This window comes from Lissotriton helveticus, chromosome 7 (assembly GCF_964261635.1).
Source record: "Lissotriton helveticus chromosome 7, aLisHel1.1, whole genome shotgun sequence".
In the NCBI taxonomy this organism is placed as follows: Eukaryota; Metazoa; Chordata; class Amphibia; order Caudata; family Salamandridae; genus Lissotriton; species Lissotriton helveticus.
The window spans coordinates 987,791,077-987,817,199 of record NC_136068.1 but is presented as its reverse complement, the minus strand read 5'-3'; the positions used below and the strand labels follow the sequence as shown (position 1 = coordinate 987,817,199).

The window sequence follows — 26,123 nt, the reverse complement described above, 5'->3', positions numbered from 1 at the left end:
TATCTAAGAAGAAATTGCAATTCTGTAGACCTAAGGTGACCTACCTAGGCCACCTTTTGTCTAAGGAGGGGCGTGCACTTACATCAGATCGTATCCAAGCCATCCTGGACACACCAACACCTTCTACACAGAAAGATGTTCGAGCATTTTTGGGTCTTACGTCCTTTTGTAGGCAGTGGATACTGGGGTTTTCACATATAGTCAAACCACTGTTAGCGCTATTGACAAAAGACACTCCAATTCCCCTTCCTTGGACAGATGAATGTGAAAACGCTTTCCAACAGTTACGTCAGGCCCTTTGTTCAGCACCAGTGTTAGGCACTCCTGATTACACGAAACTTTTCACATTATATGTACATGAGAGAGATGGATGTGCGTCATCTGTGTTAGTACAGATGCACGGGGACAGGCAGCGTCCGTGTGCATATTTCTTGGCATTGCTCGATCCTGTCGCTCGGGCATTGCCGGGGTGTTTTCGTTCGGTCGCAGCGACAGCTGTGTCAATACGTCAGAGTGAGGGAATAGTGTTATCTCACAAGCTGTTAGTGTTGGTTCCCCATGCTGTTGACGCCCTTTTGAATCAAACAAAGACGCAGCATTTAACAAGTGCCCGTCTGACCGGATATGAACTAACGTTGCTGGCTCCCCATATCACATTGAGGAGATGTGCTACGTTAAATCCAGCAACATTGTTACCATTCCTGACGACTCAGCCTGAGGCACAAGAAGCACATGATTGTATTTTTGTGACTGAGGAACAGACAAAGGGTCGTATCGATCTCCAGGATACGCCTTTCTCAGATGTAGATGGAGAATTATGGGTGGATGGCTCCTGCCTGAAGCTACCGGATGGTACGACTTCGGCAGCATATGCCATCACTACTTTGTATACTATCGTGGAAACAGCACGCATACCACAGAAATCAGCCCAGGCAGCGGAGCTGATAGCATTGACACGAGCATGTGAGCTTAGTGCAGAGTTGTGTGTGAATATTTATACAGATAGCCGCTATGCTTTCGGAGTAGCGCACGACTTTGGCCTGCTCTGGAAGGAAAGAGGTTTTCTGACATCACACGGAACACAAATTATGTATGGAGAACTGGTGCACAATCTTTTGACTGCCCTGACATTTCCTAAGAAGATAGCTATAGTGAAATGCAGTGCACATAAGAAAGTTATTGACAAAGTAGGGCAAGGAAATGCTTTCGCTGACCAAGTAGCACGAGAAACTGCAATGAGACCTGACTCCACTTCAATGTATGTTGTGAAGTCACAAGCAGAACGATGGCATGATGCTAGGAAAGAAGTGAGGGAAATACAGAGAGTTGCTTCTGATAAAGAACGAGAGCAATGGTCTGAAAATGGAGAACTGGATGATGAAGGTTGTTGGCGCAACAAACAAATGGATAGGTGGAAGTTGCCCACAGCTTTTGTCCAACCTATGGTTCAAATGGCACATGGGCTAGCACATGTTGGAGCTTCAGCGATTGTGAAATTGCTTGCGCAAGTTTGGGAGCATCCAGAGATTGCTAGCACGGCCAAGAGAGTGGTACAGACCTGTATGATCTGTCTTAAATACAACCCAGGGAAAGGAACACGGACTCCAGCAGGAGGATTTGAAATACCTACTGCACCTTTTGAAGTCCTGCAAATGGACTATATCCAACTTGAACGCTGTAATAATCTAAAGTACGTCTTGGTGGTGGTGTGTGCTTTCAGTAAATGGATTGAAGCCTACCCTACTAAGGACAATACTGCAATGACTACAGCAAAGGTGCTACTGAAGGAGTTCTTCCCTAGGTATGGTGTTTGTAGACTATTATGGAGTGATAACGGGCCTCATTTTATAGCAGACGTTATCAAGTACGTTCTGAGAGGTCTGGGGATAAAACAGAAGTTTCATGCAGTGTTCCATCCACAGTCGGCTGGCTTGGTGGAACGCTACAATGGAACACTGAAGCTTAAACTAGCAAAGATCCAGGCTTCCACTTCTCTGACTTGGCCCGATGCTTTGCCTTTGGCATTGTTGTCAATAAGATCAGTACCACACTCCCGAACCGGCCTTACACCGTATGAAGTGGTGTTTGGTCGTCCCATGAATATTTGGGGAGTGCCCAAACCAAGTTCCGTATATGATGTACCTTGTGTATTGATGAATGACTATCTGGCACAATTAACTGATAACTTGGTTTCTATTCATCAACAGGTTCGAGAAGCACTCCCTGACCGGTCCACAGGTGAGGGTCATAGTCTCCGACCCGGTGACTTCGTCCTCATCAAGGCGTTCGAGAGGACGAGTGGCCTGGAGCCCCGATGGTGCGGTCCCGAGCAGGTTCTGCTCGCAACAAGAACGGCCGTCCGAGTGACCAACCGGAAGAATTGGATTCATTCCCTTCATTGTCGCAGAGTGCAACCCGGATTGGTGGAGCCTGCCGTGTTGATTGACCATCGAGAAATCCTGACTACAGAGAAAGGCCCTGCTGTGGTACCTGATGAGCAAGAGGAGTTCTTCCCGGACCCGACGACTTCTGGAGTAAGAAAATACAACCTTCGACCCAGGAAGAAGTTTGCTGCTGTTTAGACTGCTGTCAGAACGGCCTCTTGGTTGGTGCAACGGAGAGCCGATGAGGCAAGGGGGGGGGGATCAGCCTTGCATTAGAGTAGTGACACCTGTCTTGGCCCGTTGGTGAAGAAAACAACAGCCGCCTTGGGGGAAGAGTTCTAACAGCCTTTTTTTTAGTTTCAGGAAGATTTGCGAGACATTTGTTCAACATGGAGAGAAAGAAAGTGATCTGCGCCTTTGGATTTATTGCTAGTGTGGCAGTTGTTGCCATTATCACGTGGTTTGTTGAGGATGTAATTCCTGCCCGTGATCTATATGTGGTTTCTACACCGGTGCCAGAGGAGCATTTCTTTTATACGCTCCCCTATCAGGAATCAAAACACCGCTTGTCCTTTGTAAATAACACCTTCATTCAGATGCTACATCATACCCACACTGCTACAAATGAAACAAATTGCTGGATATGTGGTATGATGCCAGCGCACCAGAAGAAGGGGGGGAACACCGTTTATACCTCTCCCTTTCTCTCATAATGGTTCTTGTCGTGCCTGGTATACTCTTCTATTTGCCACAAGAAAGCCTGCTGTTGGAAGATTACTTTTTAGACTAAACAAAGAATGTCACCAGAATAAAGAAGGCTATCCACAAGCCAATGGAACTATATGGGAGTGGGAAGAATATCGACTGGACAATGAGTCTACTCCCTACATTTTTACGAACACTAGAGACACTGTCGAAAGTGAAAAATTTGTGATCTCAGTTGCACAAGCACAAGCGGACTTATGCGTACAAAGTGTTGGGTACATCCCTGTAGGTGTTAGTGATTGTATTAAAGTCTTAAATATAGATGGTCTGAATAATAGCACATTTTTTGCATCCCATAATACATATTTTGTATGCGGTAATAGAGGATATTATCGATTACCAGCTGGCTGGTCAGGAGTATGCTATGTATCGTTTTTATTACCACCAGTGTTTTTAGCACCTGCCACTTATCATAAAAACTTGAAATTGTTGAATAATGCCACTGTGAATAGATACAAACGTACTTTATCTATCGATGATGTGGACCAGACCGACACTAGTTTGCAGCAATATGTAGATTTTAACCTAGGTTTATTCTTCTTTGTTGGAGCTGCCCTAAACAGTAAAAAGATAAGAAGATTAACTAGAGTTGTAGAGGCAGTGACCAACCAAACTGCTGCAGCACTAGGAAACGTAACTGAAGAGTTGCAAATTACTAGAATTGTTGCCCTGCAAAACAGAATGGTGTTAGATGTCATATTAGCAGAAAAAGGAGGAGCTTGTAGACTTATTGGAAGTAGCTGTTGTGTCTTCATCCCAGACAACTCGCCTTCTGTTTATAATGCCATAAATAAACTGCATAAAATAGCTGCTGACATACATGTAGATAATGGCACATGGACCTTCTCTAGTTGGTTTTGGACCTTATTTACTACTTGGGGTTGGAAGATCCTCACTGGCCTTTGTATAATAGTAGTAATTCTTTTTACTTGCTGTATGTGTATTCAATGTGGTCCTATGATATGTTCTCTTTGCATTACTTCTTGTATACCCAATAAGAAAGCTGTTTCCGAAGCTGCTTATCAAAAGAGTCTAACTAAAGAGATTTCTAACATTATGAGCATTGACATTCAAGATGAGTTTGATGACTACCCTATGAAATGGAATGGCTTCAGCTAACGCTGAAAGGGTCGTCTGTTGTAAATAAAACAGCGGTATTATTAAGCATTAGCTGAAGCCATAATGCATCAGTCCAAATATCTAGTATAGGGATTTCATTTTGTATTTCGAGTCCACCATTTTCATGCCCTACATTGCCATGTGCTCAATGTTCTGATTGTCCTACCTCTCTGCCAGTTACACTGTGGATTCTACCTAGTAACAGTTATTATTAGTCCTTCTTGAGAGTGTAGCGCATGCTCAGCAGAAGTAACAGTTGTTCCTTATTAGCATAGCCCTCCCATGTTCTAGAAATACTGTTAGCTCCACCCACTGATATATTTGGAAATGTCCTTACGTGGTTGTAACCTCTGTCTAAGCTGTAAGCTGAACCCCTTCCACTGTGTATAAAAGGGGCCATGTGCTTGTATTCAGTGTGCTACTCTGTACAATACTGTAGAAGTGTTGTGGAGGGTGTATCACCACCTTTAAAGGTTTATTAAACTATGTTTTTGTATTTCCAGTTTCCTTGCCAACTTCATTTGTAAGTCTAAGGACTTTGTACACAGAAGGGCGAACCCTTTCGGTACCTTTGGGCCTTGCTGAGGCCTGAACTCATCACTACGAACATTAACATCTAACACTAGCATAACGATCAAGCCAGCCGACAAAGGCGGTGCGATTGTTATACTTGATACTGATGCGTACAGGAAAGAATGTTTGCGACAGTTGGAAGATCGCAAAGCATATTGCCCTCTATTGGAAGACCCGACAGAACGATTACAAGTAACGATCGGACACCTGGTGGAGGAGGCAATATCCGAAGGGTGGATTACATCGGAAGAGGGTCAATACCTCCGAACTACTCACCCTGTAGTTCCTTATTTTTATTGCCTCCCAAAAGTCCACAAACCCCAGAGACCTCCTTTGGGACGGCCAATCATTTCTGGAATAGACTCGATCCTCGAGCCTCTTTCCACTTTTGTGGACCACTTCCTAAACCCGATGGTGAGTGAAATGCCTACTTTCCTCAAGGACACTAAGGATGTCCTGAGGTTGCTCCCTAACATACAGTTTGATTGTACCACAGACATCTTGGTCTCATTTGACGTCGAGTCATTATATACCTCAATACCCCAAACAGAAACACTCGATGTAGTTGGTCATCTATTAGAACAACGAGATTTTCAATCCATCACACCGGTGTCGTTCATTATGGGGCTAGCAGAAATAGCGATGAAAGACAACTATTTTAGATACGAGGACACTACCTACCTACAAACATCTGGGACGAGCATGGGTAGTGTCTTCACACCTAGTCTCGCTAATCTGTATGTACATAACTTCGAAGAAACCGAAGTTTTGACAGCCACCAATCCTTATCTATTGTCGCTTCAACTTTAGAAGCGATATATAGATGATATATTGGTCATATGGCGTGGGAGTGAGGAAGACTTGCTAGCTTTTCATAAATGGCTGAACACTCGCAATGCATTTCTGAAATTTACTGTAGAATATAGTAAAACTCATCTAGCCTTCCTGGCCCATCAGAACTCTACAGAAAGCCTATGGCAAAGAACGCTTTATTGAACTACAACAGTTGCCAGCCCAGGGCCTTGAGGAACAATCTGCCTTTTGGTCAGTTCCTCAGGGTCCAGAGGAATTGCTCCAATAAAGAGGCTTTTATTGTGCATTCAAAAAGACTAGAGGAGCACCTCCAAGAAAAGAACTACCCACGGAAAATAATCCGACAGTCAAAAAAGCGAGCATCAAATAATAATCGAGAAGCTCTTCTCGAAGTGACTCTACCCAAAGAGAAGACAAACAGAATCACATTTGTCAATACTTTTAACACAAGGACAAACCAGGTCCAAAAGATTATCAGGAAACATTGGTCCATTTTGAACACAGGTGGAGATAATATCCCCTCGCCCCTGTTTGCTTTCAAAAGAGGACAGAATCTGAAGGACCAATTGGTCCACACCAGACCGAAAACGAAGGAACCCAGACAAGTTGGCACGCTATGGGATCTGCCACCTGTGCAAGGACACCACCCGTGTGGTACTTGTTCGGTATGCCCACAAACTCGCAAATCGACGACTGTTGATATAGGTACCAACAGACCCTGGCAACAGCAGCGATTTACGAATTGCAACAGCGATAATCTTATTTATATGATTACGTGCCCCTGCAACAAACGGTACATTGGCATGACAACTAGGAAAATAAGAACAAGAATCTTGGAGCATAACAGTACGGTGCGATGCCGCAAACAAGCGACCCGTTTGACATTGCATTTTCTTGAAGTCGGCCATAGTCCTAATGATTTTATCTGGACCGTATTGGAACAGCCCCTGGTACCCGAACACTGCCCTGACGTTAGCAGATTTCTATTCAAGAAAGAACAGAAATGGGTATACAAGCTTAACAGTGACAAGGAGGGACTCAATGAACCAATACCCTGGATGTCGCTTTAATCTTACATTAGTTGAGCTGTTTTCTTTTTACTCCAGAACAGGGTCAATACGTGTTTCCTGTCCTATAGCACTATAACAACTGTTTTGCTAATATAGGTTAGGAACACGAAATGGAGTGGACCAACAATGGCAACCTACCCGGTCACTGCGACCTGTCTTGGGTTTATACGAACGATCTGTGATCTATAAGTCCTTTGAAAACATTCTATAACTAGTTCACTGACTACCAACATGTAATTCACACAGCATGACTATTTACACAGTTCTATTTGATAGATTTATTCTACTCTATGCAAATTGCACTAAGACCTCACATTATAAGCTTTTTAAAAAAAAGTTTTAAAAAGTTTTTTGTCTGGGGAAACGCTGTGATAATTAGTATACACCCAATCCTATCATGGATAAATAAAAATGAGACTTCTATAACACTGTTTACATTACAAGCTAGCATAAACGGTCTTTTCCTCGACAATGCTGGCCATACGAACTACACTGCCCAGAATGCGGAGGATCACGTGAGCACAATCACGCGCATAGACACATTGAGAGTACTAATGGTGGCGTCGCGTCCGTTCGGTGCCTCCCCAGACAGCACAGAAGCAAGTCTGGAGACACCGACGAACAGGTAAGTGACACCCGCAGTTATTTACTCTCAAGGGGTTCTAATGCCGTTGAATACAATCTCCGGAAGCGTCCCTGCGTTTTAAGCTTTGCCATAGCCATCTGCGCAATAGCCACGCCGGTATCCTTAAGTTCGTTGAAACTGCATTACTGGCCACACGTCAGTTAGCCTTTCGTAAGCAATAACTAGGTCACAATAGTAGTTTTGAAAGTGTTAGATAGTGACCAAAACACTTATCTTTCACTAAATCTGCCGTTCACAGAGGCTGTTATTAATGGATTGTGTTAACACATATTTTGCCTGCTACTTCATCTTCAAAGCTGGAAGAAGTCAGGGCACACTGACGGCTAAAACTTCATCATTTTCGCTATCGGCTGAACTGGACTGTTTTCACCAGTGGATGAATGCCCTCTGATTCCATTTGTGAAATAGTACATACGTGCTGATTATGTACTAAGCAGTATAAATATCTATGGTCTCAAAAAACTGACAACACTGATTTTATGTTAATTTTAAACAGAATGTTGAATTATAGCCCTATCCATCGTTCTCTCGATGTCTCCTTATTCAATTTTAGAGCGGTGCTCCTCTATACCTGAGCTGCAGCCAGGTGGGGTGAGGTGCCATCACCACAGTTAACGGGTGAGTGGCCATGATTGTGTCTACCTGCTGGTACTAATGATATACTGACATATGATGTCTTACGTTTGATTACGTCACGGTTTATTAGCTCACAAATATGCTAATATGTTTTGTGTTTTTAGGTTTTATGTTTGCTCCTGTGTGTCTATCCCTTCTACATGATGTGACAACAGTCTGTGGTGGATTTACTCTGACCTGGATTTTGCAGGTGACATTTTAATTTCACTTTAAATAAGCAGTAGTTAACATCGGGTCCTGAAGAAAGCATTGGTACTATACCATTATAATGCTGAAACATGTCGACCATCATTGCTCACAGATATTTTGTTAAATCTGGTTTTGCACTTCGTCTTTTAGATTTGGAAAACTGAGAAGTAAAATAAAGTTTCACACTTACTCAGCAATATCCAATTTTAATTGTTTTTTCACTTTTCTGTTTTCACACTGCTTTTTTTAGTCGCCACTTATATTCTAAATAACAATACTTAGTACTGGCATCATATCACACCAAAGGTTTTTGGAACAGCCTAAAACAACACCAATAGGTTGTTTTCCTTTTTCCCTTTCCTCCTGGGCAAGGAGAACCCAAATGATGTCAACAAGGGCGGTACAGAGTGGCTACTGATGGGAAAAATGTACCCATGCCCTCGAGCGTTTGGTCACTTATTGGTGTCACACTTGGGAGCTGACTTGGGTCTCCATCTCTAATTTACACATTTACACACTTGTTGTCTTTCCATGCAGAAGTCTTGTTATCACAGTGAGTTTATATTGTTGTTTTCTTGACCCCTAGATATAATTGTCGTTTTTGCTGTTATAGTTGGGGCACATATCTAGCTTGGGTCGTTAAATTTGCCCTTGGACCCTCTTTCTTAAGGAGTTGGTTGATACATAGTTTTTTTTTATGTCAATTTGTTCTTGATGGGTTAAGTTTCTAGCTATGTCGGAAAGGTTCGTTTTAAAAATCTTTATTTATTAATTAACTATAATTTTTGTACCAAGAGTTTCAACTTCCAAATTTGATAAACAATACTGAAATGTTGTTAGTTATTTAATAGCTAATTTTACTCATTTTGATATTAATTATATTATGTTAAGTTTTTTTGTATAATACTTAAGTGTACAGTGGTGTTATTTTTTTAAATAATGAGTTATATCAATTTCTTTCTGTTAATAATTTATCTCATTTTTGTGGTTGTTGGAATTGTAGGGCAATAGTGTTAGAAGGGCTTTACATCTATTTTTTTTTAAAAAAGTTAATTGATCTAGTTTTTTAATTTGATATGTATAATTTTTATATGATAATTTCACATTTTTAGTTTTAATAATTTTCATAAGATACATGATGCAGTTTGAATATATGTTTATGGAAATATATTTTATGCTTCGTTATTTTATATTTACATGCAGTTTATTTTGTATTTATTTGAAATAGGAAAAATGACATCTGTGTTATATTTCACATTTCTCCTACTGTTCTTTACACAGGAGTTGTAATAGTAAATCTAATAAAATCTAACCACTGAAAAGTCCAATACGTTCTCCATTGTTGCTAAGGTTGGGGAGGGCGTAAAATACCATCAACAGGACCCCGTACTCGGAGGACCTATTAGGAGCACCAGATTGGATGGATACGTGTTAACGACTTTAGGACTGACTGTCCTTCACCCGGGATAATTGCCTTGTGCTAGACGCTTCCCATTTGGAGACTTAATAATTTTCTGCCTGAACAATACGCCCACGCTTACCCATTGGAAGCTTGCAATTGATACATTTTGCCCTGACGAAGTCTAGTGGTCTTAACGACCTAGACGAAACACGTGTTGGCGGTGGTTGTTTTTTTCTTGTTAATATATGAAGATTGGACTCTATCAATTGAATGAAAGAAAAACCTTTTCATGAAGAATAAAATGAAGAGCACCTAAAATATTGGGACTTGATATCTCGAACTCATTTGAACTTTTTGCAGCTCAGGATCTTGTGCATGTTTGTATAAAATACCATCCAAGCCAACCTGAAAAGATAATAAGGGGTTGCTTTTATACATTCCACTTTGGTGTGGATGGTATATTACCAATTCAAAGCTGTAATACGGTGTCTGGAGTGGTAAAAGGCTTTTGTCATTTTACAGCTTGTCATGAATGACACTGGGCTAATCCTATGCTTCAGGACTTTGCTGTAGGAATGGCAAAAGACTTTGTCCCTTTCTAGCTCCGCGTGGATAGCACTGTGCTAATCCTGTGCCTAAAGACTTGGCTAAAGAAATGGCAAAAGACTTGGGCCAAATGTACAAAGCTTTTTGGATGTCACTAACGGGCGATTTGCAGAACCGGCCATTAGCGGCCGCACAAGAGCATTTTTTAATGTAGAAATGCCCAATTTGCGATTCAGTAACCTATTATGGAATCGGAAATTGGGTCTGTGAATCAGTATTAGAAAGAAGCATGTTTAGGGCATACCTTCCTAGTAGCAACACGCAGTTGTATGTGTGAATGTTTTGCGACCAAAATGCGGTCACGAACATTCACATTTTACCACCAACTCTGAGTTGGTAACCCATTCGCAAATGGGAAGGGGTCCTAAAGGGACCCCATTCCCCTTTGTGAATGTTGGTAAAAACATTTTTTAACAGCAGGCAGTGTTCCCAGGGACCACTGTTTACTCTTAAAAAATGAAAAGAAAATTTTACATTTTTCATTTTGAAAAGCATGCCATTTTCCTTTAAGGAAAATGGGCTGCATTAAAAAAACATCCCTCTGATTTTGCGATTCCTAACGGGTCGCAATCTAAAACCTACCTCATAAATATTAATGAGTTAGGTCTATTTGCGACCCATTGGACATCGCTAAATGTGTTAACCCCTTCGGTGCTCATGACGGAACGGTTCCGTCATGAGCGCGGGTTGGCCTGTGCTCATGACGGAACCGTTCCGTCATGAGTCCATGGGTTCTTTAGAACCTTCAGCACCGCAGCGGAATTCGCGCAGCACTGAAGGGGTTAAACACACATTTCTACATTGCTGTTTGCCAAATAGCGAATGGCAAAAATGCGCTATTAGGTAATCGCAAACCCAAAATTATGTGCATCTGGCCCAGAGTCTCTTTCTAGCTCAGCGTGAATAGCATTGTGCTAGTCCTATACTGTAAAACTTTGCTAGAAAAACAGACATTCAAGGTGCCCAGATTCAGAGTGTCGTTAGTGTTGTAGAGTGCTCAATACAGGAGCTCCTCTCCAACTAAACGTGGGAACTACCCAGAATTCTCTGCATCTTTTATATATATTTGTGTAACTATTTTTTATTATTTAATTCTGTTTTTCTTAATTTTTATTTTTAAGTGATTGTATATTTTTTAATTGTTTTACAATGTAGTGTTTGTAATTATAATTACTTTTTTGTACATGTGCAATTATTTTAAAATATATATTTTCAGGATATATTTTTTAAGATAATTTTATATTATAAGAATTTTTTTTAAATGTACTATTTCTAAAGTTGATATATGTTTCAAAATACATAAAGGGCCCTTTTACAAGGTTGGTCGCACTTGCCTCCGAGGTTGCAAACTCCTATTTCTCTATGGGAGTTTGTGTAAATTCCTGCACCGTGTAGCAGGCACCTCCTGGTGCCTGTCACATGGTGCAAGGATTTTCTGGGGGCATCCATAGGACGCGGAGGGATGGGGGCCCCCAAAGTTGCTTTCAGACAGCCTTTCTATGTTGTAAAGCCCAACATGAAAGGGCTGTTGGAAACAGACATCATAATCCCGAAGGCGAAAAAGACGTCTGTAAGGGATTATGAAAGGTATCCAACTCCTCGATGGGCTCCTTGAGCCCGTTGGAACACAGTCGGATTGACCGGCCAGTTTACACTCCGATTGCAGACACTGAAGTTTGGCGGTCAGACAGTAAACCTACAGTGTCGGTCGGTAAGCCTCTGACGAGCGGTCGGAGGCTTACCAACAGACATTGTAATGAGGCCCTAAGTAAAAAATAACTAAGATGCAAAACTCTAACCTATTTTTTGACAATATTGTGCTTTTCTATAATTTTGTTTTAGATATTTTTAATTTTTCGTACAAAGTCAGATATTTATTTATTTCCAATATTTCGTCCTACAACCATTTTGACCATGTGTGGTTGAGTTCAACATGTGAAACTAGTCTTTTCAGCAGTTCGTAATAGTAAATCCAGTCCTTTTAAATCAGTTTTATCGTTTCTGCACTATTTACATTTTTGCTCGTTTTTAGCAGGTTTGGCACAGTTCTTGGACGTGCAGAAATCAATGAGCACATACATACCTTGTGCTTCTTGCAAATCATAAAACTTATTTTATTGAATTCAAGGTAGTTGCGATCCCGGTCACTGCGGGCAGTCAAGCACTGTACATACCAAGAGAATATGTAACCCACATGTGAACATGCAACGATACGGGCCTTTGAAATGAGTACTGTGGAACTGAACAGGATAAATGCAGATAAAAGCAGAAGAGATCGAAACAATTGCACAACAGTAGGGTGAATCGATGAAGGGCTGCACTCACGGAGTGGATGTCTGCTAATTGCCTCCAGCTTAACACCAGCAAATCTGAAGTTTTGCTGGCAGGGAAAGACCCTGAGCTGTGGAGCGAGCGTTGGTGGCAGGCATCCCTGGAATGTGTGCCCGCCCCCAAACAGGTGGTTAAAAACCTGGGCGTATTTAAAAGAAAAAAAAGAAATGCATGTATGGGTAGATTTGGCCTTCAGTTTCCAGTACCAAATCAAAAGAGTTGCGGACACATGCTTTGGTCTCCTGCTTGGGTTAAACCATTGCTAGGTTTCTTTGATTCATCCACTCGTCAGGTCATCGTCCAGGCTACCATCATGTCTAGGTTAGACTATGCCAGCTCTCATATCTGGGGGTCAACAAGGCTGAAACGCTATGTTTGCAGAGGGTCCAAAACGCGGCTGCTAGAACTCTCTTAGGCCTTCCTAGAACTTGCCCCACGACCAACGCCATCCGCAGACTCCATTGGCTGCCAGGAGCTAGGCGTGTCGAGTTTAAGTCCCAATGCATTGCCTTTAAAATCATGAAGCTCTCTTCACCTAGCATTCTGGCAAACTTGCTCTCACCCTATACTCCTACTCGCCACCTCTGATCTATGGGCCAGCATCTGGCGGTTGTCCCTCAGATGAGGATGGTGCATATAGGAGGACGGTCTTTCTGCATTCTGGTGGCTAAACTTTGGAACTCTCTCCCAGTGCATATCCGTAGTATGGACAACTTCTTAGCTTTTCGTAAGGCCATTAAAACTCACCTTTTCCCTCCAACTTAATATCTGCCCTCTTTCTGCAGCCTCCCTCCACTTCTGCAGGTCAGCGCTGAGACGCCCCATCCTGGGGCAGCTATGCGCTATATAAAACCTCATAACATAATATAACTCTGGGTGTAAGAAATGTTGTGAAGATGAGGCCTTAGAAACCTTTCAGGAATTGCACAACAAGCAGGAGCTGCCCTGATACGCAAAGGGAAGTTATTCGACAGTATTGGTAACATTGCAGATTACAACATTATCTAAAAGTGGGGGTGTTTAACATGGGCTCCATAACCGGATGCAGTCTAAAACATTCCTGTGTACACCACTGGCTCTCTGCTCAGGGACATCTTCGGGGACAGAAGTTGCCATTTATATTTTTGTATTCTGTAGACCAAGCTACGCTGCAGGACCGGGCACTTAAAGTACGGATTCACAAATAAATGTAATGGTGCTTCTTGCGTCTTAGGGAAAAAAGCCATAGAACCTATTTCACAGTAAGTAATGCCAGTAAACTTTGAATGACTGGATTTTACTGAGTGAAAGCTGTAAAAAGTGTTTTTTGGGGGATTGCTATGTTTTAAATTTCTACATTTTTCTTGCCTTGACGTGAGATAATGCAGAGCTATTCTGAAGTAATATATAATCAAACAGCGCCACCTTCTGGAGTTTTGTATATGATGTTGGTTGTATTAGAATATACATAATTAAATTAATGCATGTTTGACATCAGCTCTCCAGGAAACTATTACGTGAGGTAAAGTTGAGTATTTACATTGCATTGGCATGCAAAGTTGGGTAAACACAAGCATAATTTGTCCAGAATTTTTTTTTTCTTAAGAGTTCGGACGTGCTTCAGTTGTTCATTGCATTTCAGCTCTTTCTGCCCCTCTATTTGCATATTTCACTAGCCTCCACTGCAAACTATGCCTAGACTCGATTAGAGACCCTTACAAACACCGAGCGTAAGAAACCAATGGATTCTTACAAATAATATTAAAATGTGTAAGAGTACAATAAAGGCAGTATGAGCACGGATATACAGGATAATCCCAAATTCCGCGACCAAAATGTAGGAATCTGTCTTGTGCAGCCCACTGCTCTGAAGAACGGGTCAGGAAGGAGAGAGGGGTCGCCCGTCCGGCTCTCAGAGTCTTCCACAGGAATGTAAGGTTTGAGAGGATTTTTTTTTCTCTAAAACAATACTTCAACCCAGGAAGGTATACCCATGAATATCCACTACTTCAGGAGGGGAGGACACATGGCGTCCATCAGCCTATTTTGGCCATGGAAGACGACAATCATGTGCACCAGGAGGAACACCCTCCTGGGCGATTGTGCGCTCTACAAATCTGCATAACCTAACACAGGGAGCTGCACTATGGAAGCTTCTGCCAGTAGTTCTCACATGACATTCATTTGGTTACGGTCTGATGTCCTGTAGATGGTGGTGAGATTCTCTGTATTAGTGTGTATTGGTACACATTGTAGACGTGGAGATATTTGTGGGACTGTTGGCATTAACGTATCTGTGCACCGAAGGACTGAGTTCTACTTAAAAGATTCGAAGTTAAAATGACTAAAGCTTATGCAGTCTTCCTCACAAATGTTGGCTGAGCGAGCAGAGAACCCTTGTGAAAATAAGCTGTGGAAGCAGGATTAAGGAACTGGTTTGAAACTAACCAATAATCATAAGCAACCACGAGTAAGCCTGACTGGAAATGAGTCACAAGTAGCACAAGTGTTGCACAATGGTATGCACCACAGGTCTTGTGAAAGGCAATCTGCCTTTCACAAAGCAAGAGTTAACGACTGTGTTTTCGTTAAGGTAGGATGCGGCTCCCCATGCCCAGATACGTCCTCTGTGTAGGTCCGAGCAGTGGGGTCCTCTAGGTGTGGCGCGGTCTAGGGCACTGTAAATGTCATGCAAGATGGCAGCAGGAGAAACAGAGGTGGATGACTCCACGGAGAGGCATCAAGTTTGCAAAGAAGACAACTGGGAAGTGGAGCCTTCATTCAGGGCAGGCCCCTTATGAATACAGAGCTTACCTCTGCAGAGGCCTATGTAACAAACAGAGCAAAACAAGTAATGGCAAAGCCAAATGATCTGCCGTTTGCCACCAGCTTTTTTGCTTCGTCAATGCTTTTGTCATTTTTTTTTACAAAAGTTTATTAAATAAAAAAAAATTGGCTAAAAGTGAAAATACGTTTTTGCTGGAAAAAAAATAGCATTGCCATAGTAGTCACTACTTTGTCAGTGGAAGTGCTGCTTGTGAAAGGGTAAAATAGCACCACTCAAGGTGAAGTTATTGAGTGGCTGAAGTGGGCGGACCCCTTACCCCATGCTATCTGTTCTAGTGGGTGGGAGAAAAATGTGAATGACTAAAAAACGAAACTATGGACGAAGAGGACTGGATGAAAACCCCACTAAATATATACTTTATATATATATATATATATATTTTTAGTAAAAACAAATGATGGATGTACGACCTACAACTGAACGGGGCAACAAACAAGGCTTCTTGTTGGAGCTGGTATCAAATTGAGGCCCTGGCTGGGTTGACTTCATCGGTCAAGCAGAGTCTCCATAGCGCCTATGCAGAAAGCAACGGTGATTTGATGGCAACTGGCCTCCTCTATAAAAACAGTAATGGTCAGTAAATCCCGAAACAGCAAGAGCACAATAAACAGGCATCTACCGCAGGGAAGAAAGAGCATCCTGACCTTGAAAGCAAGAAGAACCCTCCCTAGGAGTTGGGAGAGAGATGCCCTTATTTTTGTTGCGGCTCCCACTCCAGGTGTTGCTGCCGCAGTCATCAGGCCGCCTTTTAACCTCCAGGTTCATGCTGCAAAGACGATGGATAAAACTGCAACAGTGCACAATGACCGACACTAAAGGAGATGTTAGATCTCCAAGAGCTGGAGGTCTGGGTGTAGACGAGGCGCTTAGGTGGGGTTGAGGAGCTGCCAGGGTTTTCTAATCATATAGGGCGAGTCTGGAGAACCAAAGACTACATGTAGCACAGCCAGTTGGCTAAAAAAGCCTTTCAAAGTTTTTAACAAGAACGTTTTACTATTTAAAAAGAAAATGAACAATTCGTCAATTGTATTCAAGACTTTGTTGTTTATGAATGAACAAAAAATAAAACACTAATTCAAATAAACAGTTGGTATACAACTTGAAACAGCTTTACACAAAAATCAAAGTAAATGCATCCTTATGATATATATGCTTAACAAAAGAGTATTATGGAATGGTGACAAATTCTTCTCTGTTTTCAGTCCAGATCCCTATTCAAAGTTTGGGATGATTCATAGTACACAATCCCACCGCACAAAATGTGAACAGGGCGTGTTGCGCATGTCGCACTCGGTCTGTGTAAAGCTCTGTGAAAAACTCGGTTCTGGAGACTCTGAGAGTTTTTGGATTCCGTCTTCGGTAGCGTGGCCAGCGTAATGAGTACAGCAGAGGACACAGTGGTAGGCGCAGAAAAAGACCAAATGTATTCATTTTGAGTAGTATTCGAAACTTTTTATTGTTGTTTCCCTGGATTACACGCCAAGACATATATTCAATTGTTTTTTATTCACTCAATGGAAATCAGGGATGGATTAATTCAGAATCTGAAGATTGAGTTGAAAGAATACAATTTATTTATTTTAGAAGTTTTATATAGCGCTGGCTGGACCCAGAGGTATCAGAGCGCTTTACATCGGTAAGAAGGAGGTCACAGTATAGATCAATCAATCAACTGCATGTAAAACCAACATGTTAAAAGACTAAAAAACAGCGTAAGTTACGATACATCACAAAACACATATAGAAAGAGCGGGGGCAATATAGATCAGTAAAACAAGGAAGTAGGAGATCAGATTTCATCTGGTGGTATGAGAAGGGAATGGCATGTGGGCAGAAGGGGGGAAGAAGGTTAGACGAGCAGCAGGGAGGAGGGAGGCAATGGGGGAAACTTTGGTAGGAAGGGAAGGTAGTGTAAAAGTACTATGAGAGTTAGAGGAAGAGAGAAGTGGGTAAGAGGGAAATCAGCAGCAGTAGAATGTGGTGGCGGGGGGAGAGGAGAGAGAACGGTAGAAATGAAGGGGGGTGGCAGAAAGACTGGAAGGGGAAAAGGGAGAGTTTAAGGCGCTGGATCAGGGCGCTGGTTAGACACCCCAAAATTTATAGTGGAGGTGCATTTTGAGTACTTTTTTTAAGCTGAAGTAGGGGGGGGTTAAATCGTAAGTCTTTTGGGAGGGCATTCCAGATGATTGGGACATTGGCTGAAAAGGAGCGGGACTGAGTGGATTTCTTTTGTTGTAGGGTTGGGACTCGGAGGAATGCGTTGGTGCTTCTTAAGGGTCGTGTGCTGCCCGCTTTGCAGATTATGTTGGCGAGGTATGTCGGAGTATTTTGGTGGAGGACTTTGTGTGTAATGCAAGCGGTTTTGTAGGCAGACCTGCCTTCGATGGGGAGCCATTTAAAGGTTTTGAGGGCAGGGGAGATGTGGTCGAAGCGTTTGCAGACAGTGATGAGCCTTGCTGCAAGGTTGAGCACAGATTTGAGTGGAGCAAGGAAGATCTTGGGGATTCCGTTGCCATCATTAATACGCAACAGGACAAGAGATTGGACAACTAGTTTAAAGTCTTCAGTTGGGATAAAGGGCTTAATTTTCTTTAGATGACAGAGAGTGAAGAGGGCTCCTTTAGCCGAGTTTTTGTTGTGCACATTGAGGGTTAGGATATTATCGAGGGAGATACCCAGGGTTTTTACTGAGTTGGACAAGGATAGGGAGCAATTGAGGGCATTGAGGTCAGAGATCCAGGTTTGAATGGGGAGGTGGTTGTTTTTAGGGGAGAAGATAATGATTTCAGTTTTTTTGGGGTTAAGTTTGAGATGATTTCATTGGAACCAGGATTGAATCTTGGCCAGGGTGTTGTTGAGGTGTAAGATGTCAGCGTGGGTTTCGATCTGATGGTAGAGTTGGGTATCATGGGCATAGAGGTGGTAGTTGATCCTAGCTTGTTTAATAATGAGGGTGAGGAGTTCCATGAAAATGTTAAAGAGAGGGAGAGAGAATAGATCCTTGGGGAACTCCAAGGGAGACCGGAGTGGGGTTTGATAAGCAGTTGTGAATTTTAATTTGCTGTGATTGGTGTTGGAGCTAGGAGACGAACCATATATGTGTTGTGCCATTGAGGCTGAAACGATCTCTGAGAGCAAAGCAGAGCCGCGTGGTTGACAGTATCGAACGCAGCGGAGAGATCAAGGAGGATCAGTAGGCAGGTCTTACCATTGTCGAGGAAGTGGTGTATGTCGTCAACAATGTTAAGCATGGCAGTTTCGGTGCTGCAGCCTTGCCTAAAGCCGGATTGTAGGGGGTCTAGTAAGTCGACATTTTCAAAGTTTTCATCTAATTGGAGTAGGACACATTTTTCAAGGGCTTTAGAAAGAAGGGGGGAGGTTCGAGATGGAGCGGAGATTGGTAAGGTCATTGGGGGTCGGCCATAGGGTTTTTAAGAATGGCGGTGATTTGCCCAAGTTTAAGGGAGGGGACACAACCCGAGGTAAGGGAGATATTGATGATAGAGGTCCAAGATGAGGTAATGATATGTTTTAGGACTTGGACAAGGTTAGAGGGGAGGGGGTCTTTAGTGTGGGAGGACGGTTTTAGTTTAGTAATGATGTTAAAAACATCACGTTCAGTTACAGGGTGGAAATTATGCCAGGAGGCATTGTTTTTTAGTTGTGAGTTCGGGTGATTGGTTTCAAGAGGTGTGGTTATGGCTAAGTGTGGGGAGTGATTATGGGGGTATTGTAGAGGGTGAGTGCAAGGAAAGGTGAGGGTGGGAAAAAGAAGTATGCTGGTTAGAAGTGTGATCAGGGGGTGTGGAGAATGCGGAGAGAGTTATAGAGGGGATGTCAGGAGTGTTTTGGGGAGTGGTAAGGATCAGAGCTGAGAGATAGGATTGCTCTATCTTCGCAATTTTATCAGAGAAGAAGTGAGCAATTTCTTCACATCTGGATGTCGAAGCCAATGGTATTGAAGGTGCGGAGGAAGTTTGGTTATGAACAATGTTGAACAATTCTCTGGTACTGTTTTTGGCCCGATCGAGTTGAGTTCGGAAGGATGCCTTTTCGTTAAAAATGTGTTTCTTGTAGGATGACCTAGCTAGTCTGAGGAGAGCCAGATATGAGGGAGAGGGATGCTGTCTCCAAGTTCTTTCTGTCAGTCTAAGTGTACATCTTCCTTTGTTAAGCTCTGAGTAAACCATGATTTCGAAGGGATATTTCTTAGATTTTTTAATTTCAGCGGGCCAATTGGTCACGGGTATCTGTGACTGCTTTATTAAAGTGGTCAATAAGCTCATTTGCGTTTTGTGAGGGAGGGATAAGGAGAAGTTGAGCATGGAGTTTGGACTCTAGTACTGTAGGGGGGATAAGATTTAGATTTCAGGTCAATTTCATAGGTTTCATGATTTTTGGGGGGGTGCAGTGGCAGCTTTGGTGAACAGTAAGAGATGATGGTCAGACCCGTCGATGGGGACAATATTGGACAAGAAAGCCAGGTCCTTATTGCTAATGATAGCGTCTGGGATGGCTCCTTTGGTGGGTTGGGGACTGACATAGTTGTTTAAGGTCACTGATCTCGAGAAGATTTGTGAGGAGGGTGATTGTGGGGTCGTTGGTATCGTTACAATGGAGGTTAATATCTCCAAGGAAGAGATTTTTGAGTTAGATATTGAGGATTGTGTCAAAAGGTTAGATAACTCATCAACGAAGGGAAGAGGATCTCCAGGAGGGTGGTAGATATTATGTAGGCTAATTGGGTGGAAACCTTGTACTTTATGTTCAGCTTCGTGGTGTTCGAAGGTGGAGTGTTCAGAATTGTTAACAAGTGAGATCTGAATTTTGCCTTTGAAAATGATGGCTAAACCACCACCTATTCTGTCATGTCTGTCTTTTCTAAGGCTAGAATATCCTGGAGGGGAGAGTAGGTTAAGAAAGCTCGTAAATGGTTGTTACGCCAGGTTTCCATTAGGAAAGCAATGTCAATGGCTTCACCAAGGATAGTTTCAGAAATTTCAGTGGCATGTCGGACAGCGGAACGACAATTCACAAGCATGCAGGCGATAGGTTTGGGATTACATTTGGGGGAAGGGCAAGAGTGGATGATGGTAAATTGAGGAGGGGGACTGGGTGAGGCAGGAGAGAGGGGAATTCTGTTTGTCTCCAATATAACGGGAATGTTGGAGTAGGGGGGTGGAGGATTATTGATTGGTGAACTGGAGCGGTAGGAGTTGCATAGGTCAGTAATGTCAGCCAGGGAGAGTTGGCAGGAGGTGCGGAGAGGTCTATGCATACGGCAGTGGAGAGGAGTCGTTCTCCAAGGTTTGTAGTTGGTGGTGTTTTTTTGGCCAGTTCAAGGGGAGTTAACCCGATAAGGGAGAGTTCTGGTTCTATGGGCACTGAAATCTATTCTTAGACGAGTGGGATCTCTAGACAATGTGGAGAGGTCGCGTTCTATGTTGTGTAGAAATAGGATTATAAGAGTGAGAAGGGACATTATAGGAGGGGGAGGGGGTGTTCTGTATTGGCTGTGGAAGGGTGTTAACTGGAGGGAGTGACGTCTGTGGGGGGGTAAGAGGAGAGCTACGGTTGAAGGGCGTGAGAGGATATGTGAAATGTGACAGAAGATATGAGACCTTAGGGGACGAGGGAAGCGATGTTAGAAGGGCGTGACTGTTAAGGAGAGGGACGGCCTCAGGGTTAAGGGGCAATATGTATTTCTGTGGGTGAGAAAATGTTGTCGGAGAGGGAGATGATGGGGCCGGAGATGGCATGGAAGGGCATTCCGAGTGAAGAGGATGGGATTCATGTTGGGGGGAAAGGAAAAAAGGCAAGGGGTATGGAATAGGAGTGTTGGGGAGGGAGGAGATGGGACATTAGAGTGTGTGTGGGAGTGGGGATGTGTAGTGGGGATATCAGGAAGAGGAAAGGTCGGTAGGGGGAGTGGATACAATTACAATACAGAGGGCACCACAGGGTGAATAACATCTTGATGCTGGTAAGGCAGTCCTATATAAAGACCAGCATATGCTCATCCTTTCAACATAGTATGACTGTACAGCAAATACCTTTCTTTAATGCCTGGCTCTTAAACAGACCTGCATTACCACCAAAAGAAATACTTCAGCATTTGAAAAGCTGGTGAAAAATTGGCGAGTCTTTAAGGACTGTATGGCTTAGTGATGAAAGAAAACGTACGCAGGTGTCGCAAGGGCTAACACGATGTATGATAAAAGGTCTCACTGTGCATTAGGCGAGGCTCCTGTAAAATCTGAATTGGGAGTAATAATATTAATAATCTTTATTCGGCATTAATCACAGCCATGAAATAAGCAACATTAAAAGAGAATAAAAAGTCAACAACAGGTTCATTTGCAGCAGCATAACACCAAATGTGCAAATTCGCAAGTTAACATTATAAACATTAGTCACGTCCCTCCATGAAGTGAGAGTACAGACACAGTAAAGAAACACAAACCTATCATGAACGTTGACACAAAAGGGCCCAAGATTAAAATAAAAAAAAGATTAATTTGAGTCAGCTTATCAAATAAAGTGTGCAAAATCGCCAATCGCCATAGATTTGTATTCACCCCTGGAATGTCTAGGCTTTAGTGCGGCTCTTACAAAATTTACAACACAAAAAAGCGTACAGGCATTAGGCAGAAGCTGTAGATACAGTAAAGCTACACGGCCATGCCCAAGTCTCATTTCTGTTAAAAGCAATTTACGAAACAGTCGCCTGGGATGCGTAAAATATTTACACAGAAAAACAAAATGCAGAGTATCTTGTAGAGACCTATTGTCGCAGCCACATGGACCTCTGTCTTCTACATGCACGACAAACCCGGGAGGTGATGCCAGTAAAGTTCAATCTATAAACGGGTTATTAAAAATCAATCATGAGCATTTGTAAAAATCAATAAATAGGACTCCATGCCCAACACTGATTTCACTACCCTCTTACCATAGGTTTTCTAAGCTCCTTTTCCTCCATGGAGGCCATGGCATGCTTAAAAAATAATTATTTCACTATATGCTTGTCCTGTAATTTCACTGTATCATATTGCATGAAGAAACCTGCTCTGCCTAGAGCCGTAAGAATATCCTTGACTTATTTTAGCCATGGGATTTTTAATCCAGGACACAGTGAAAGAAAGTCCTCAATCACTAATCGATTAAAACCCTCCTACTGGCTAGTTCAGATCTTCACCCAACATAACGGCTGGACCGCCACCAAATCCAATATATACTTCATTCCTAGTTCTTCGTGTACCCTGGGGCACTTTCAAAAATCTTCGAAGATATTTATTTTCTGTGGTTTGAAGTTTTTTGGCCACTGACTAACCCCATACCTCACTTCCATATAGCGCCTTAGAAATGCAGAATGAATTGTACAAATTTAAAATTACCCCCTAGTCAGTGTGCATAATTTGCGACTGCTCCCATTGATTTTCTCATATCAAGTGTCTTCCCATCCAGCAGATGTTTAAAATTGAGTTTTTCATCAAATAAAATACCTAGATAGGAAAAGGCTGGAACCTTCCCCAAACTATGGGTACCTACTTTATAGGTATTGATTCTAATGGCCTGCTTACCGAATTCCATAATATACGATTTGGACAAATTTGGTGACAGGTCCATCCCACACATAAAGGGCACAAAACCATCCAATACACCTGCAAGCCTTTAGGGGTTTATGCTAGCAATACCACATCATCTGCGTCCAACAGGACTGGGACCGGACTCCTGCCTAATCTGGGGGTATCAGCCGGTAAAGTGATCAAGGATGCTTCCAATCCATTGATATATAACGTAAATAAAAATGGGTCCAATATCCATCCCTGCTTCACCCCTCTAGAACATTTAAAATGGTCAGTGACATTCCCATCGTGGTTGCAGCAATAGTATTAAAATGTAAGGTCATCATAACATTTGTGATCGCTGGCTCAACCCGAGGTCACTAAGCAGGGACCAAAGTTTGCAGCGGTTCACCCAATCAAATGCTGCAGTGAGGTCCATAAAACCCCAAAGAAGAGCTCCAGGCTTAGCTATCGTATATTTTTATAATAAAAGATAGAGGTTTAGGCATTGGTCTGGGGTTGACCTACCTATATGGAACGCGTATTGCCCCTCTGAGATCATTTGATTGGTGTCCGCCCAGTGCGAGAGCCTATTTAATAGTACTTGGCCAAGGACTTTAACTGTGGCATCAATGAGAGATATAGAGCGGTAACAGTGAGGGTTATCCCTGTCCCCTTTCTTGAAAATTGGGACTATGGTGGCCTTAGACCACGAGGGGGCATTATTGTCCTCACCGCAGTGTTTAGAACCCTAGTTAAGACTGTGGCCCACAAATCTACGATACAGGTTGCGCTTACCTTTCCCGCACCGTTGAGTCCTCAGCCAGCCCACCCAGCATGGCCAGACACTCACTAACCCCCCTTAGGTCTCCCATCACTGACCACCCGATCCACTCCAGCACGTCTCCCGGCCTCGCCAACAGAATCACCCCTAGACCTTTGGTCCCCTCTCTACCAGCTCCCCAAGTAGACTATGTCACCCTTACGCCCCCAATGACTTACAATACAAGTCCAGCTTACCCTTCCAGCCCTCAATCCAACTCGCAAAGGGGCTCCAACATAGATCCTATGGCTTACAACACAGGTCATACTAGTCCTTCCCCCCATCACCTAATCACGCTGTCAAAACGGGTCCTGAACCACCGCCCCCCCTGCCCTCTAGCACCTCCTTCTTATAGGGACATCGATTCTCTGCACGCCAGAGCTGCCAAACTCACCCAGAGCTTTCATATTTCCATCCAGGAGCTAATGAACCTCCTTCACTTCGCTGAACTCTCCCTTAACAACCTAATGCCCCTGCCAAACGCCACCCCCACATTTGACAGAGCTCACTAAACAACCTCTTCCGCTATCCTTGAGAAACCTTTGCCCTACAACCACCCATGCCCCTCTCAGAGGAAGAAACCTGTGCTCTTGCCCTATCCTAAAACTCCACCTTTGCCACTACAAGTCCACTAGATCTCACTGAAATGGAAATCCTTGCCACCCTCCGAGACTACAACTCTACCCCAGCTATCCCTCATCCTTTAGATGCAAAGGCCGAACATGCAATCTGCACAGTCACTATCAACCCCAACAGACCAGCTACCCTCCGCAACAGAATTGTGGTCAAGAGTAATCTAGCGGCTGTTCACCTGTCATCCCAGACTCCCAAATCTCCCTCCAAATCTTCTCTACGTGGTCTTTTAATTAATTGCCGGTCGGCAGCTAAGCACGCAGCGGATATTGCTGATCTCATCCTCTTCAAAAATCTCGACTTAGCCATCCTTACCGAATCATGGCTCAACGAATCCTCATCTCCATACCTGGACCTCCTAGTCTCTCCTAACTACAACATCGCAAGGCTTGACAGACAATCTGACAAGAAAGGAGGAGGCATTGCCTGCATCTACCGCTCTAACCTTCTGGTCCTGGAACTTCTGGCAGACACCACTGAATCCTGCGAATATCTCGCCCTCACTACTCACGGGAACTCCACCCTACTGTGCAACCTGCACATCTTTTACCACCCTCCAGGCATGAACGACTCCTTCACCGACCACCTCATGGAAATCATCACAGCTAAGAGTCCCAATAATACCAATGATATATTCCTTGGTGGCTTTAACTTGCACCGGAATGATTCAAAGGATTCATATGTCAACGTCATCAAGGACCTCCTGGACGATCAAGCCCTGACCCAAGCCTGCTCACTACCAACTCACTCAAAAGGGGCCACCCTTGACTGGATTATCTCCAAAGAATCAACAGTCAAGCTCATCTCTACAGACCCATGCGACTGGTCTGACCACCACGCCATCACCTTTCTCCTACCTGGCACCCACAAGACAAGGGCACGGCAACTGGTGAATGAATGCCCTCGGGAAGGGGCAACCCGATCAGAGGAGAAAATGCCCATGGCCAGAAGTTATGGGTATCAAACTCTCCCTACACAGTCAGGGGCCGCTATGATGACTCGGGCCCAGTCTTTCTTGATCTTTTTTCATACTTGGGGCAAGAGAGGTAGGGGCAGAAAAGCATTCAGGAGTCCGGAGCCCCAGTTGAGATAAAAGGCATCACTGATGGGTACCTGCCTTGGAAACTCCAACGTGCAGAAGTTTGGTGGCTGCGTATTCTCTGCAGTCATAAATACATCGAGCCAGGGTTCTCTCCATTGATGGAAAAGACCTTTTGCCATCTCCAAATGCAATTGCGATTTGTGATCGGATAGGCAACAGTAGGTGAGTTGGCCTGTCCTGGAACTTAAGGATTCGGTCAGCCACTTCCAGAGACACAGAGCATCCAGGCACAGGAATCACAAACCACTCAGCCCTGGTTTTGTAAATCCATATGGCTGTTGTGTTGTCCGTGAGAACCTGTACCCGTTCCCTCTTGACGGTCGGGAGGAACACCTTCAGTGCCAAGCGAATCACTCGCAACTCCAGCACGTTAATGTGGAGGCAAGCTTCTGCGAGAGACAAGAGTCCTCTGATCTCCACCTCTCTCAGGTGGCCTCCCCAACCCAGCAACAATGCATCTGTCTCAGTCATCAGACCTGGGTGGGTACGAAGAAACGTCTGCACTGGGCCAATTGCGCTTGAGCAACTACTACTGCAGGTCTTTCACAGTCTCCTCCAACATCTGGATGCACTCCGATAGATTCCATCACTGCTGAGCCCACTGAGACTCCAGATTGAACTGCAGAGCCCGCCTGT

The 26,123-nt window shown here is 43.4% G+C and overlaps 1 protein-coding gene and 1 long non-coding RNA gene across 2 annotated transcripts in view; one reads left to right on the top strand and one right to left on the bottom strand.

Moving 5' to 3' along the window:
* Positions 1-26,123, top strand: part of LOC144769498 (uncharacterized) — a 362,974-nt gene that overhangs the window by 33,078 nt on the left and 303,773 nt on the right. The gene's annotated exons all lie outside the window — the stretch shown is intronic.
* The window catches only part of LOC144769497 (proton-coupled amino acid transporter 1-like), a 469,650-nt gene that overhangs the window by 222,156 nt on the left and 221,371 nt on the right, over positions 1-26,123 (bottom strand). The gene's annotated exons all lie outside the window — the stretch shown is intronic.